Below are 12,152 nucleotides of genomic sequence, written 5' to 3' on the forward strand. Positions count from 1 at the left end.
GCTGTCACAGGAATTGAACAACAGCCTCCATAGTCCAGATGTAATGTAAGATATATTTTCCTAACTGTGTGCAGTTGACCTGTGGGTCAGTCCTAATAATTAGTTCATTTCAACACAATGATAAACAATCGCTGAAAAGTTCTCTCTTTCACACAAATGGTTGCGGCCAAACACACTGAGTATACCAAACATTAGGAACACCTTCCTAATATTGAGTTGCACCCTTTTGCCCTCAGAACAGCATTCATTCGTCTAGGCATGGACTCTACAAGGTGTTGAAAGCGTTCCACAAGAATGCTGGCCCACGTCGACTCCAATGCTTCCCGCAATTGTGTCAGCTTGGCTGAATGTCCTTTCGGTGGTGGAACATTTTTGATACACATGGAAAAAAAACTGCAGCTTTGCAGTTCTTGGCACAAACCATTCACCTTCTGAATGGCACACACACACAAAGTATCAATTGTGTCGAGGCTTAAAAATCCTTTAACCGGTCTCCTCCCCTTCATCTACACTGATTGAAGTGGATTTAACAAGTGACATCAATATGGGATCATAGCTTTCACCTGGTCAGTCTCATGGAAAGCACAGGTGTTCTTAATGTTTTGTATACTCAGTATTTGCACTTTCTCCTGATTGAATGGATATTTTAAACCAGTAGGCACCTGCAACTTACCACAGGTGAGAAATGACACAAACAAGAATTGAGTGAATTGTGTCACAAAATAAACATCTTTAACACTCATTGTATCCCACCCTCCCATCACCAGTTTAACCCCTTCCCCCCTCTTTCCTTTGAGTGCTGTGAGGTCACAAGTTTCTCCCTCACTTTTGGGGATTTCCCCTGTTCCCTCTTCTTCACCACCCTCCTTCCATCAGTCCTCTCCTTTCATGTTATCCTGGCCTCCCTCGCTCCCACTCTTCACCACTTTTTTCCCTCCTCATCCTCTAGGTTCTTGGCTCTCGTTGAGGTCAATACTTTCTAAACTGGAGTAGTTCCTGGAACTCCTCAGACGAACTCCGACAGCAGCCTCTCCATCTCCACTCGTCCCCACCACCACTCTCTTCCCAGCCCTTCCTCCAGGCTTCTATAACCCCGCCCCTCATGCGCTCTCTGACCCCAATAACAGTCGGAGCTGACCTGGCCTGAGTGGCCTGAGTGAGAGTTTAGTATGGGATGGAGAAGTTGAGGTGGTGGGGAGGGTCTTGGGAAGAGATAGTGATTGTCTGTGTAGGGGGTGGGAGTGGTGTGGTCTTTTCAGTCTGCTGGGTTTAGCTACCTGATGTTGCAGATGTCTACTTATTCGGTAGTGGTAGTACTAGTACCGCCGACGCTAACATCGAAGTGCTAGACCGACAAGAGGAAGATGCCACAACCCGGTTCGCGGGTAAAAGAGTAACGTCAACGTTAGACGGAGAGGATAGCGAAGCCAAAGACATTGCAGCCGAAGCGGTAGATATGTGCCTAAAGGTGTTACAAATACAACATGTTGTATCAGAATGTATGAGTGAAATGTAAATATTATTGGTCAGCTACTGATGTGGAAATGTACCAGAAAGAAAGAATTGAGGTAAAGCCGTAACTACAGTAACTGGGAGTTCAAACCGGCTCTCGGAAAAACTCAAATTTGACGCCTAGCAAAGCTCTGAATGCCTAGATTTCGCCGTCCTGTGGGGATTTTGTGGGAAATGGCAATCACTCGAGTATCAGTGCATATTTTGTGCAGGAGAATATGGCTACAGTGATTTGCCACGGTTCCTACCACTTCGCCTCTTACTAGACAATACATTGAAGCTCATCCATGCCAACAGTCTGGTGTGAACGGCGAATAAAGCAACACAAAAAAAAGCCATGTATTATACTGTTCAATTTGTATGGCATTTGCAAAGCCTACTGACAGCAGTATTTTTATGAGTGGAATGACGGATTGGGGGATATAGCACCAGAGGCCAGCACTCAACACACCAGGGGTCCAGTAGGCCAAAAAAAGGGGGACAGAGCAGGCAGCTTCTGTGGAGCAGGCAGCCCCCCGAAGGACAGTGTCACTCACACACCTATTTACTTGGGCCTTCTCCCTATGGCCTTCCTGACCTCCAGGCAGGCTCCCATTGACCTGGTGACCTCTGACTCGAGGCCTCTAGACCTACACTCCCTGCCCGCCTGCCTGCCCTCTCCCTGGGCCTGAGAGTGTATAGCTTACTCCCTGGAACTACAGACCTCCAGGACTCCACACCTACTCTCCCTACCCGGTCAACATCCCTCTCCCTTGGCCTTAGAGTGTATAGCTTACTCCCTGGAACTACAGACCTTGTTTGAGGTCACATGACCAAGGAGCTATTGAAATTATAAAGTTGACCAAATTCATGTAAAATCGTGTAAGATGAAAATGGACAAACAAAAGGGTGTGCAATATATAAGGCTAGTCAGTGGATATTCTGAAAGTAGTTTGAGGGTTGTAGGTCACATGACCAAGGAGATATTGTAATTTGAGTCTTTAAAAAATGATTGTAAAATCTCATGAGATGCAAATGTACAAACAAAAGGTTGTGCAATGTGTAGGCCCACTGAGTACATTATGAACCTTGTTTGAGGGTCAAATGACCAACACACTACTGAATTTACATTTTTTTTATGAATGATTAAAAATAGTGTGAGATTTAAACTGACCAAAAAAAAGTATGTGCAGTGTGTGTCTATGCCATCGGGTTAGTTAGAACCAGTTTTGAAAGTTTTAGGAGTAATGGTTAAAGAGTTATTGAAATTTGAACATTTCGATTTGTCATCATGTTGACGGTCCCTAACTGCTGTTGGTGGACGTAAAGGAAACTACAGGCAAATATCCGTTGAATATTCAACCTGAATCTGTCTTTACCTCGTTGTCACATTGTAGTTCGATTTAGACCTAGCCTAAATACATTATTATACAGAGCATTTTAGGCTACTGGGCTAGGCACAACAAGAGGTTTGCATTCGACCACAAACTGTAAACACGGTTATTTTCTTTCACAGGTGATCAAAAATCCAAAAATCATTATTGCAAGAAATACATGTTATTCTCAAACATGGTTTCCATTCTCAATGTCTGGTTAGGCCTATTCATAATAAGGCTTTAGATTAGGTGACGGTGGACAAAAATAATTTGTATATTTATTTAACTAGGCAAGTCAGTTAAGAACAAATTCTAATTTACAATGACGGCCTACACCGGCCAAACCCGGACGACGCTGGGCCAAATTGTGTCCCGCCCTATGGGACTCCCAATCACGGCCGGTTGTGATACAGCCTGGATCAAACTAGGCTGTCTGGAGTGACTCCTCTAGCACTGAGATGCAGTGCCTTAGACTTCTGCACCACTCGGGAGCCCTAACAAAGGGGTTGAACATTCATAGAGTTTTCTTTTCATTTTGACATCATGGAGTATTTTGTGTAGATCAAATACAAAAAAAATCAAATTCCATTTCAATCCCACTTTGTAACAGAACAAAATGTGAAAAAGTCCAAGGGGTGTGAATATGATAGGCACTGTTTAATGCTTTGTGTCACACAAATGACTAAGGTATGGGTATTGGGCCCCACATGAAACACTGTTAGAATATATGTACACTACCGTTCGAAAGTTTAGGGTCACTTAGAAATGTCTTTGTTTTTGATAGAAAAGCACATGCTTTGTCCATTTAAAATAACATCACATTGATCAGAAATACAGTGTAGACATTGTTCATGTTGTAAATGACTATTGTACCTGGAAACGGCATATGGAATATCTTCATAAGCGTACAGAGGCCCATTATCAGCAACCATCACTCCTGTGTTCCAATGGCACGTTGTGTTAGCTAATACAAGTTTATAATTTTAAAAGGCTAATTGATCATTAGAAAACTCTTTTGCAATTATGTTAGCACAGCTGAAAACTGTTGTTCCGATTAAAGAAGCAATACAACTGGCCTTCTTTAGACTAGTTGAGCATCTGGAGCATCAGCATTTGTGGGTTCGATTACAGGCTCAAAATGTCCAGAAAAAAGATTACTTTGTTCTGAAACTCGACAGTTTATTCTTGTTCTGAGAAATGAAGGCAATTCCATGAGAGAAATTGCCAAGAAACTGAAGATCTCGTACAACGCTGTGTACTACTCCCTTCACAGAACAGCGCAAACTGTCTCTAACCAGAATAGAAAGAGGAGTGGGAGGCCCCGGTGCATAACTGAGCAAGAGGACAAGTACATTTGAGTGTCTAGTTTGAGAAACAGACGCCTCACAAGTCCTCAACTGGCAGTTTCATTAAATAGTACCCGCAAAACACCAGTCTCAACATCAACAGTGAAGAGGCGACTCCGGGATGCTGGCCTTCTAGATAGAGTTCCTCTGTCCAGTGTCTGTGTTCTTTTGCCCAGTCTGAGATATGGCTTTTTCTTTGCAACTCTGCCTAGAAGTATATACACTGCTCAAAAAAATAAAGGGAACACTTAAACAACACAATGTAACTCCAAGTCAATCACAGTTCTGTGAAATCAAACTGTCCACTTAGAAAGCAACACTGATTGACAATACATTTCACATGCTGTTGTGCAAATGGAATAGACAACAGGTGGAAATTATAGGCAATTAGCAAGACACCCCCAATAAAGGAGTGGTTCTGCAGGTGGTGACCACAGACCACTTCTCAGTTCCTATGCTTCTTGGCTGATGTTTTGGTCACTTTTGAATGCTGGTGGTGCTTTCACTCTAGTGGTAGCATGAGACGGAGTCTACAACCGACAGAAGTGGCTCAGGTAGTGCAGCTCATCCAGGATGGAACATCAATGCGAGCTGTGGCAAGAAGGTTTGCTGTGTCTGTCAGCGTAGTGTCCAGAGCATGGAGACGCTACCAGGAGACAGGCCAGTACATCAGGAGACGTGGAGGAGGCCGTAGGAGGGCAACAACCCAGCAGCAGGACCGCTACCTCCGCCTTTGTGCAAGGAGGAGCACTGCCAGAGCCCGGCAAAATGACCTCCAACAGGCCACAAATGTGCATGTGTCTGCTCATACGGTCAGAAACAGTCTCAATGAGGGTGGTATGAGGGCCCGACGTCCACAGGTGGGGGTTGTGCTTACAGCCCAACACCGTGCAGGACGTTTGGCATTTGCCAGAGAACACCAAGATTGGCAAATTCTCCACTGGCGCCCTGTGCTCTTCACAGATGAAAGCAGGTTCACACTGAGCACATGTGACAGACGTGACAGAGTCTGGAGACGCCGTGGAGAACATTCTGCTGCCTGCAACATCCTCCAGCATGACCGGTTTGGTGGTGGGTCAGTCATGGTGTGGGGTGGCATTTCTTTGGGGGCCCGCACAGCCCTCCATGTGCTCGCCAGAGGTAGCCTGACTGCCATTAGGTACCGAGATGAGATCCTCAGACCCCTTGTGAGACCATATGCTTGTGCGGTTGGCCCTGGGTTCCTCCTAATGCAAGACAATGCTACACCTCATGTGGCTGGAGTGTGTCAGCAGTTCCTGCAAGAGGAAGGCATTGATGCTATGGACTGGCCCGCCCGTTCCCCAGATCTGAATCCAATTGAGCACATCTGGGACATCATGTCTCGCTCCATCCACCAACGCCACGTTGCACCACAGACTATCCAGGAGTTGGCGGATGCTTTAGTCCAGGTCTGGGAGGAGATCCCTCAGGAGACCATCCGCCACCTCATCAGGAGCATGCCCAGGCATTGTAGGGAGGTCATACAGGCACGCGGAGGCCACACACACTACTGAGCCTCATTTTGACTTGTTTTAAGGACATTACATCAAAGTTGGATCAGCCTGTAGTGTGGTTTTCCACTTTAATTTTGAGTGTGACTCCAAATCCAGACCATGGGTTGATAAATTTGATTTCCATTGATAATTTTTGTGTGATTTTGTTGTCAGCGCATTCAACTATGTAAAGAAAAAAGTATTTAATAAGAATATTTCATTCATTCAGATCTAGGATGTGTTATTTTAGTGTTCCCTTTATTTTTTTGAGCAGTGTATATATATATATATATATATATATATATATATATATATATAGTAAAACCAACACTCATAGACAGACAGTTAGATTGAATCTATGAGATGTTTTGTGTGTATTGAAAATGTCTAGCTGATAAACTCCAGAGTTGTGGAGGGTGAGATCTCTGATGGTGAGAGTTCCTGTTTCTCTGTCCTGCTGCAGTCTGTCTCGGAATCTTCGTTTGAATTTTGTGATGATCTCACCTCTGATGAAATTATTCTCAACTATTGAGGTGTTTGGAATGACTGACAAGTTTTTATTTAGTTTAAGTTTTATTTAAAAAAACATTTCTTTATTTGTATATTATTTAGTTTTAGTGTTAGGGACAGAAAGACATGTATTTATGTGATAGTTTTTGTGTTTTCGGGGATGTCACTTCTTGCCTTCGTGGGGCTGTAATGCATAAGGATATGGGGCAGGTCACAGGTTAGATTAAGTTTAAAGGTAGACTCAGTCAGATGAAGTAAACACACAAAATACACTATAGTAGTGGGTTAATTTCAACAACAGCCAGGGCCCGGTTTCCCAAAAGCATCTTCAGTTCATTGTTCGAACCTTAGTCGGAGCATCGTTAAATCTCCAAGCTGTTTCCCAAAACTATGTCTCCAACCCCGATATCACACAAGTCTAACTGTATAAAGGGCCTTCTAAATGCATATGGATCAAACTGTGTGAAAATCAGACTCCAATATTTTTACATCTCAGTATCTTAACGTATTTTGTACCATACTGCTGGCTACCTACTTGGCGCTAAACGTTCTGAATGTTTACTTTGATTGCTAATGAGGCGTGAAATGACGAACGTTACCATGAGCAGTCAAAACAAAGTGGTGACTATTACATTTTCATGTACAGGAGCTGGATGAATGTACATTTATAATAGATTCTAACTTGAACACCTACACCGTGGGCTTCATTGCCGGCTATGTTTTAGTGTATTTACTGTGTTGAAAAACTATTTTTTATCACGCTATCGCTGAACCAGTGGAGTACGGCTCATAATGAATGGAACGGAGTCAATGGAATGGCATCGATCAAACACATGGATACAAAAATCTCTGAAACTGGAAACACTTATCTCCCTCACTAGCTTTAAGCACCAACTGTCAGAGCAGCTCACAGATTACTGCACCTGTACATAGCCCACCTATAATTTAGCCCAAACAACTACCTCTTTCCCAACTGTATTTAATTTTAATTTATTTATTTATTTTGCTCCTTTGCACCCCATTATTTTTATTTCTACTTTGCACATTCTTCCATTGCAAAACTACCATTCCAGTATTTTACTTGCTATATTGTATTTACTTTGCCATCATGGCCTTTTTTGCCTTTACCTCCCTTCTCACCTCATTTGCTCACATTGTATATAGACTTGTTTATACTGCATTATTGACTGTATGTTTGTTTTTACTTCATGTGTAACTCTGTGTCGTTTTATCTGTCGAACTGCTTTGCTTTATCTTGGCCAGGTCGCAATTGTAAATGAGAACTTGTTCTCAACTTGCCTACCTGGTTAAATAAAGGTAAATAAATAAATACAATTCCACAAATTCCGCTCCAGCCATTACCACGAGCCCGTCTTCCCCAATTAAGGTGCCACCACCAACGACCTGAGCTCTGAATTTAGATGGTTGTTGTACTCCTATCTTGAGCCTTTTGTCTCTTTACTGAACAAATTGAAAATGGTTCTGGTGATGTGTGTACTGAAACTATTCTATGTAAAACTATAAGATCACATTGTGTTATTATAGCCATTATTTGCCCCCTTTCAGTTATGATTAGGGTGAAGACGGAGCTGGAGGAATGTCAATTCATAATAGTCTGATTCTAACGCACGCTACACTGTGTGCTTTTTTGCCAGACAATAAACGGGGGAACTCGCCTGAACCTGATGATCCTGTGTGTGCGTATCAGACCTGAAAAACAAAACACCAATTCCACACTGTTCAGTCTCTTGATTTACCAGCCAAGTTAGTTTGCAAAACTAATACAGCTTTTGAACCTGGCTGTAGTTAAATGGGAATTGCTACAGGCTGTGGAAGATGGCTGTAGTTAAATGGGTATTGCTACAGGCTGTGGAAGATGGCTGTAGTTAAATGGGAATTGCTACAGGCTGTGGAAGATGGCTGTAGTTAAATGGGTATTGCTACAGGCTGTGGAAGATGGCTGTAGTTAAATGGGAATTGCTACAGGCTGTGGAAGATGGCTGTAGTTAAATGGGTATTGCTACAGGCTGTGGAAGATGGCTGTAGTTAAATGGGAATTGCTACAGGCTGTGGAAGATGGTAAGCCGAACACGAGTGCCATGGTCCTCAAGTATAATAGCTCGCTTATCAAGACTGCTCTTTGCACTGAGACGCATTCATGTGCTCCTCGTAGTGGTGCGGAATGTCCAATACAATCTTGAGTCACAAGGACTCAGCGTGTAAGATTCCAGATGCTGAAACACCCTGTAGAGGTAAGTATCAGAGGCATATTCATGGCTCACTACCTCACACCTATCATTAAGTATGTAGGCAGTGTTTGGCCGTCTCATTTTGATACCCTGTTGGCGGGGAGAAGCTCTAAAGGTGCATTCTTGCAAATTTGCACAAGTCGCCTCCTCCCTGAATGGACCATCTTCCTTAGTTGTTGCAAGTAGTTGTCAAACTTGAAAGCTCTACAGTTGTCAAGGCAGCCGTGTTCTTCAGCATCAGCAGTGTGTTGCCAGGACAACAACCTCTACCTCAACGTGACCAAGACAAAGGAAATGGTCATACACTACAGGAAAATGAGGGCCGAGCACGTGCCCATTCTCATCGATGGGGCTGTAGTAGAGCAGGTTAAGAGGTTCAACATCCTTGGTGTCCACATCACCAAAAAACTCATGGTCGATACACATCAAGACAGGAAAAGGGCACAACAATACCTACAGTGCCTTGCAAATGTATTCACCCCTTGGCATTTTTCCTATTTTGTTTTCTTACAACCTGGAATTAAATTGATATTTGGGGGGTCTGTATCATTTTATTTACACAACATTCCTACTAATATGAAGATGCTAAATATTTTTTATTGTGAAACAAACGAGAAATAAGGCTAAAAAACTGAAAACTATTCACCCCCCTCCCAGTCAATACTTTGTAGAGCCACCTTTTGCAGCAATTACAGCTGCAAGTCTCTTGGGTTATGTCTATAAGCTTGGCACATCTTGCCATTGGGATTTTTTCACATTCTTCAAGGCAAAACCTCTCAAGCTCCTTCAAGTAGGATGGGTTACGCTGGTTTTAAATTTAAAATGTAAATGGTTTCCCTTAAACCACTCGAATGTTGCTTTAGCAGTATACTTAGGGTTATTGTCCAGCTGGAAGGTGAACCTCGGTCCCAGTCTCAAATCTCTGGAAGACTGAAACAGGTTTCCCTCAAGAATTTCCTTATATTTAGCGCAATCCATCATTCCTTCAATTCTGACCAGTTTCCCAGTCCCTGCCGATGAAAAACATCCCCACAGTATGATGCTGCCACCACCATGCTTCACTGTGGGGATGGTATTCTCGGGGTGATGAGAGGTGTTGGGTTTGCGCCAGACATAGTGCTTTCCTTGATGGCCAAAAAGCTCAATTTTAGTCTCATCTGACCAGAGTACCTTCTTCCATATGTTTGGGGAGTCTCCCACACGCCTTTTGGCAAACACCAAACGTGTTTGCTTACTTTCTTCTTTAAGCAATGGCTTTTTTCTGGCCACTCTTCGGTAAAGCCCAGCTCTGTGGAGTGTATGGCTTAAAGGGGTCCTATGGACAGATACTCCAATCTCCGCTTTGCAGCTCCTTCAGGGTTATCTTTGGTCTCTTTGTTGCCTCTCTGATTAATTCCCTCCTTGCCTGGTCCGTGAGTTCTGGTGGGCGGCTCTCTCTTGGCAGGTTTGGTATGGTGCCATATTCTTTCTATTTTTTTATAATGGATTTAATGGTGCTCTGTGGGATGTTCAAAGTTTAGTTTTTTTTTATAACCCAACCCTGATCTGTACTTCTCCACAACTTTATCCCTGACCTGTTTGGAGAGCATGGTGCCCTTGCTTAGTGGTTTTACAGACTCTGGGGCCTTTCAGAACAGGTGTATATATACTGAGATACTGAGATCATGTGACAGATCATGTGACACTAAGATTGCACACATGTGGACTTTATTTAATTAATTATGTAACTTCTGAAGGTAATTGGTTGCACCAGATCTTATTTAGGGTCTTCATTGCAACGTGGGTGAATACATACGCACACACATGTTTTATATTGTTAAAAAAAAATTTAAACAAGTTCTTTTTTTTCATTTCACTTCACCAATTTGGACTATTGTATGTATGTCCATTACATGAAATCTAAATAAAACTCCATTTAAATTACAGGTTGTGATGCAACAAAATAGGAAAAACACGAAGGGGATGAATACTTTTGCAATTCACTGTATTCCCCCTCAGGAGACTGAAAAATTTGGCATGGGTCCTTAGATCCACAAAAATGTATACAGCTGCACCATTGTTATTGTTATTTTGTTGCTCTTTTATACATTTTTTAAAACTTTAGTTTATTTTGTCAATATTTTCTGAACTCTATTCTGAACCAACTCTTGTTGGTTAAGGGCTTGTAAGTTAACGTTTCACTGTAAAGGCATACCTGTTGTATTCCGTGCATTTGACAAATACAATTTCTCTCAGCCAATCATCAGTCATTTGTGTGAGTGCCATGCTTGTTGGATGACATTCCCTATAAGCGTTCTGAAAGTCTAAAGTTTTACTTATGTTTGGTAACAGGTTGATTGGTCGGTTCTGAGCCTTGTAAAGGGGGCTTTACTATTATTAGGTAGTGGAAAGACCTTTTCTTCCTTCCAGGCCTGAGGGCACACGCTCTCTAGTAGGCTTAGGTTTGAAGAAATGACAAAAAGAAGTGACAATATCGTCCGCTATTATCCTCAGTAATTTTCCATCCAAGTTGTCACACCCCGGTGGCTTGTCATTGTTGATAGACAACCATATTTTTTTTTCACTTCTCACACACTCACTTTACGGAATTCAAAATTACAACGCTTATCTTTCATAATTTGATCAGTTATACTTGGATGTGTGGTGTCAGGGTTTGTTGCTGGCATTTCATGGCTAAGTTTGCTAATCTTGCCAGTGAACAAAATCATTTCAGTAATTGTTTTTTTTTGAAGAATGGAATGAATTCAATGAATTATGGAGCTGAGTTTCCCTTTTTGCACAACATTTCTCAACTTCCAGTACGTTGGCCAATCGGTTATGCAGCCATTCTTATTTGCCACTCCTTTTGCCTCATCCCTCTCAACCATAGTATTTTATTTTTCTCATCAATCCATTGGGATTTAACAGTTTTTACAGTCATTTTCTTAATTGGTTAATTTCATAAATGTGTCAAGTGCAGCATCTGGTTGCTCCTCATTACACACCACAAACCAACAAATATTTACTACAAAACTTCTTGCAGGACCTCTTATACACTATATTAGGCCCAACCTTTTGAACTTTGGTTTTCCTAGATATGGCTTCTATATTGTGATCACTACATCCGATTGATTTGGATACTGTTTTAAAGTAAGAGTGTCAAACTATTACTCAAAACCACATCAATAACCTTGGTTCATAGGCACATGATTACTGCACACGTTAGCTGTAGGATCAGCAGAGGCATTCAGGGCAGTTAGACGGACATACAATAGCTTGTATGTAATTGTTTTATTCTACGTTGATACAGCATTCAACCCACATAATGTGTGGTGCATTTACAGTGTATTCGGAAAGTATTCAGACCCCTTGACTTTTTCCACATTTTGTCACGTTACAGCCTTATTCTAAAAAAAATCAATTCCTCATCAATCTACACACAATACTCCAAAATGACAACGCAAAAACAGGTTTCTAGTCATTTTTGCAAATGTATTAAAAATGTAAAATCACATTTCCCTAAGTATTCAGACCCTTTACTCAGGACTTTGTTAAAGCACCCTTGGCAGCGATTACAGACTTGAGTCTTCTTGGGTATGATGCTACAAGCTTGGCACACCTGTATTTGGGGAGTTTCTACCATTCTTCTCTGCAGATCCTCACAAGCTCTGTCAGGTTGGATGGGGA

Source organism: Oncorhynchus kisutch, linkage group LG7 (genome assembly GCF_002021735.2).
Source record: "Oncorhynchus kisutch isolate 150728-3 linkage group LG7, Okis_V2, whole genome shotgun sequence".
NCBI lineage: Eukaryota > Metazoa > Chordata > Actinopteri > Salmoniformes > Salmonidae > Oncorhynchus > Oncorhynchus kisutch.